Source organism: Ailuropoda melanoleuca, chromosome 16, assembly GCF_002007445.2.
Source record: "Ailuropoda melanoleuca isolate Jingjing chromosome 16, ASM200744v2, whole genome shotgun sequence".
Taxonomy (NCBI): Eukaryota; Metazoa; Chordata; class Mammalia; order Carnivora; family Ursidae; genus Ailuropoda; species Ailuropoda melanoleuca.
This window is the reverse complement of record NC_048233.1, coordinates 45,231,096-45,236,532: the sequence shown is the minus strand read 5'-3', so window position 1 is coordinate 45,236,532 and position 5,437 is coordinate 45,231,096.

Here is a 5,437-nt window from a genome sequence, read left to right as displayed (position 1 = left end):
TAAGAACTAGGAAGATCGGTAGGGGAAGAAAGAGATAAAGAAAGGGGGGGTAATCAGAAGGGGGAATGAAGCATGAGAGATTATGGACTCGGAGAAACAAACTGAGGCCTTCAGAGGGGAGGGGCGTGGGGGAATGGGATAGACTGGTGATGGGTGGTAATGAGGGCACGTATTGCATGGTGCACTGGGTGTTATACACAAGTAATGAATCATCGAACTTTACGTCAGAAACCAGGGATGTACTGTATGGTGACTAACGTAATATAATAAAAAAAATTAAAAAAAAGAGTTATAAAATAAAATAAAGACAGTATATGAAGTCCCCTCTCTGTTTTCATTAGAAGTGACCCTCCTGCGGTTCTCTGTGATGCTGGGAAGTTACACATTTGTTACCCTGGGGTCTCCCAACCCCATTTTTCTATGTGTATCTATTGCTTCCTGTTTTCTATGTCATCATCCTTCTTGGTTAGAGTATATCCTTAAGTATCTTCCTAATAAATGGAGATATTTTGGGTTAATGAAATGCCTGAAATAACTTTGTTTCACTTTTAAAGTTGGTGGATAGTTTGTGTCCAAAATTTTAAGTTAAAAAAAGTTCCCAGTAGAATTTTGAAGGCCTTGGTCCATATTCTTCTTCACACAGTGTTGTTAAGGAAATGTCTAAAGCCATTATAATTCTGATTTCTTCTTTGTGATTTTTTTCCATTTTAAAATATCTTATATTTTTTTCTTTATTCCCTGGTCCCTGCAATTTCATGTTAATGACCCTTTAATGTGACTCTTTTTTCATTTATTGAGCTGGATACCCTGTGGGTTCTTTCAGTCTAGAGACATGTCTTTGAGAACGTAATAATACCCTTCTTCTATTCCCTCCCCCTAGTTTTCTCTGTTCTTTCTATATCTTCTGTAATTTCTGTGATGGAGTTCTTGGATTTCTCTTCTATTAATTTTTTTTCTCCCATTGATCATCTCTTTGTCTTTTGTTTTATTTTCCAATTTTTTTGGCTTTATTTCCAAACATTGTAGTCAAGTTTTTAATTTTGGCAATCATATATACTAAGTTACAAGAGCTCTTTCTTAATCTGAGTGTTTTCTGTTTCCTGCTTAATGTATGTGGGGTTTTTTCATATGTAAATGAGGATAATTTAGGGACAGTGTTTTCTTCTGTCTTGCTTTATCTCTGTTAGATAAGGTGTTTTTTGTGCATTTGTTTTAATTTCTCACTTTCATATTGGAGATTATTCTCAATTATTAGGTGATCCTTGGTTATCTGTTTAAGAGTAAGGTGTGAAAATGTGAGTGTGTGTTCAAGTAAAAATGTGTATGGGAGTCAGGGATGGTGGTGCTTTTCAACTGATGGGCTTCACTTCAAGATACTTGGACAATTAGTTGGTCATTTCACTGGTGCTCCACAAATGCTGGGAAAGAGATTTCTGAAAACCACAAGGGAAGTGCCCAACTACAAGCATTCTGCCTCTAGTGGTCTATATGATGGGAACAAAAGAAGACTTGGGCCTATCACTTCATTTTACAGACTTTCAGTTTATCTCTTTGTTATTACTCCTGCCCTCCACCTCTAAGGTGTCTCTGAATCCTGAGTTTCTCCTATTAATTTTGCTAGAAAAGAAAAGTCAGCTCTTTTGCCTAGGAAAGAAGTGAATAGATTGGGTAACAGATACCTTGATCCAGGTGTTCTGGCTCCACTGAATCATTAACCTTTCCAGGGTTTTATGGAGCAGATTACTTCCTTTTCATGTCCTTCCTCTGGCTTCCTTTACACTGCAAAATCAGTAACTTTTCCTTCAACTTTTAGTCTTCTAAAATTTTATTAAAATTTTATGTTTTTTCTGATGTCTCCTTTCCTATGCCTTATGTAGTTTTTAAGAATTATTCTTTTTATCATATTTGTAGGAGCACAGAATGAAGAAGAAATAAACACATGGTAGCAAACTACCATCTCTAACCAGAATTCTAGCTTATATAATTTTTATTGATATTGCTATAATGAGCACTTCTTTGTGCCTGTGGCATTTTTTTCTCCTTTTGCATTTATGGATTAGTATAGGATCAAAAGCACAATAAATTAGATTTAAATAATTAGAGGGATGCTCTATCCCATATTTCTGAAGCTAAGAAGAACTATAGAGAGAATTTGAGGCTGATGGGAAGGGAGATGAAGAACCTTGTGTCATGTGTATTCATCTTTTTAAAAATGAGTTTATTTTTAAAGTGATAGGACTATGAATGTTTTGGACTTGGGGGGAATCTAGAGCACTTTTATTTGAGAAGTAAGGAGCTATACTAAGTAACATCTACAACCTTAGTTCTTTGCCTGAGGCAGGCTCTGTTGGCAACCTAGAAGATTTAACTCCCCAAGGAAATGAAATATCCATTGGGAAACCCAAGGCATTATCTCTGAGAGCCAGATGTCTTCCAGGGATTGGGCTTGGGTATGTCCAAGGCTCCTACTTTTCCCAAATCCCATTCCCAATGGATCATGAGTTTGTGGAGAATGAGAAGGAGCCTGCAAACATTGCCCAGCAGGTAGGAGCTGTTCCACAAGTACTCTATGTCTGGGTTGGGACCGGCTACCTGCACAAGGCTTCCACCAAATGAAAGACCCCTCTCTTTAGTTGGTTCACCCTCAACTCTGGGCCTCAGCTCATTGAACTGGACTTACAGCAGAAAGCTCTTTCTCATTGTCAGCGGTAGCTGGGTTTCTCAGTGCCTGGGACCAAGCCAGCAACAAGTGGCCCTGGGCTACCAGACTAGAGTAGAAACTAAGTGACTTGTTTCATTTCACCCTAGTTCCTCCTTGGACTATGAACTCTTCCAAATGTTTATTTCCCTCACAAGACCTCATGTAGTAATGTGAGCACAGTAGAGTCACTAAGAAAAGGACTATTAGCTAAAAATTGGTCCAAAGAGGAGGGTGGTAAATCACAGCTCCTCTAATTCACATAGAGTTTTAGAGTTTTCATAGCTCTTTTCTGAGCATTGGCTCATCTGATCCTCACCATAGTCCTGTGACGTTCTTAAGATAGTGAATAGTGTCATTCTTTCATAGATGAGGCAACTGAGGCCTAGGTTAGTTACACAGTTTGTCCAAGGTCAGACAGCTAATTTATGTCAGCAGCAGGACTCTGTCCCAGACTTCTGACTTCAAATCCAGAACTATTTCCAATGTATGATTGGAAAAATAATAGCAACATTGGATGTGGGAGTCACCAAGAAACAACCATGATAAGAAATATCCATGAAATCATATTATGTTATGGCTAGACACCTGAGTCTGTTTTCAGGGGTTTTTATAATCTGGGTCTTTTTTGGATTGATTGATGATTTCCTAATTGTTATCACATCAATTAGTACATTCATTCATTCATTCATTCACTTTAAAAAATATGCCTTAGTTGCTTACTTTGTGTTTAGTAATATTTGGTAGGCGGAGAAAAATAATGACTCTAGCCCATGATGTCCAATAGTTTAGCATAAAGTATAGGATGTAATAGGCAGTATATAAATTTCTTATTGCTACTATAGCAAATTACCACTAATATAGTGGCTTGAAACAACCCCAATTTTTTTAATCTTACAGTTCTGGAGGTCAGAATTTTGAAATGAGTTTCACTGGGCTAAAACCAAGGTGTTGGCAAGGCTGTGTTCCTTCTGGAGGCTCTAGGAAAGGATCCATTTCCTTCCTTTTCCCAGCTCCTATGGCCTTCTGCATTTCTGGGCTCATGGTCTTCTTGATCTTCAAACCTAGCAATGGCTGGTTGAGGCATTCTCGCAATGCCATCTCTCAAGGTCTGGCTCTTCTGCCTCCTCCTTCCTTATTTAAGGAAACTTGTGATTACTTTGGACACACCTGGGTAACAAAGGATAATTAAGGTCAGCTGATTAACCACCTTAATTCCATCTACAACTTTCATTCTGCCTTTCATGTAACATAACATATTCACAGGTTCTAGAGGTTAGGATATAGATATCTTTGGGGGTCTGCTACCGCAAAGTGGTGGGTGGTTCTGGAGCACAGTTTGATAGTAAGAGACCTTACCCTGGAATAACAATAATGTTGTAATTCTAGGCATCATGCATCCAAGAATCAGATAAGTTTTATAGGCCACAAATGCAGAGAGCAGGGAGGAAAGCCCTCCCCTGGGCTGGAGTGATCAAGGAACTCTTCATATTAGGCTAGGAAGCAAATAAACAATGTCTCGGGCCTAAGGTCAAACATAGGAAGCTACAAGAGAGCAGCAGAGGTAATCTGATGAAGACAGAGTTTTGAGTGCATGAATCTGGTGCTTGTATATCCATGGGCCTCATTTGATTTTTGCTGGCGTCATCCTTCTCTGTTTTATAGAGGGAAAGCTGAGGTCCAGGGAGTTTGAATACCTCATGAGAAGTTAGTTGCTAAAATTCCTGGCAAAATGGAAAGGGGTTTTTTCATGGTTCTGGGAAGAGGAAGAGGCTCCAACTTTTCCACTGCCCATGAGTGTTCTCAGTAAACCAAAATCTCTGGAATTATTAGCAGAAAAAAAATCCCTAAAATTGGCTTTTCTGTCTTTGCTCCTGATCGTCTTCTCATAGAATGTGCTTTTTTCAGAGCTCACTGCTCCATGCCCCTTTTCAGTTGGAAGTGGTGGTGGTGGTGACGATGGTGGGTGGTTCTGGAGCACAGGTTGAGATAAGGAAAATAGAGCTTCTCTTGAAACATTTTGGGAAGTCTTTTGCTCCAATATTAGATTACCATTCAGGTCACATTGGTTCATCAACTCTAGGCCTTCGCCTAAAGCTGTAGCTCCATTTTCAGCTGCTTGTTTGGGAAATATGAGGCAGCACAGTGCAGAGAAAAAGCACAGTGAGGAGAAGCAAAAAAGATCTTTCTAGCTCTCTGTTGCTAGCTGACCCCAGAACTGCAGGCAAGTCCCTTTTCCTTGTTTTAGTTTCCCACCTGTCCAATGGGTTGCTTTGGCATGGTAAGTCTTTGAGTTCTGAGGTCTGTATTCATGATTGTAGGACTCAGCATAAGGGGACGTCAAAAGTGGACCTGGATCCACCACTCACAAGTTCACCTCCTGTTTCCCTGACTTTATGATTTACTTTCATCATGTGCTTTAGGTCTCTTCCTCACCTTGGTTTGGCCACCCTTTCATTGAAGATGCCCCAAAATATGTGTCACTGGATGTCATTCATTCATTAATCCCTCCATTCATCAACCAACAATTAAATGTCCATTTTTGCAAGATGAGCAATTCCATTTTCCAAAGCCTTCTTGTTAGGTAGGAAGGAAGTGCAATCCAGGTTTATTGAATCATGGACATCAGAGAATGTCTGAGATGGAAGGACATTTAGAAACCATTGTGTTTAATAACTTTCTTTTTTTTTATTAATTTTATTTTATTATATTATGTTAATCACCATACAGTACATCCCC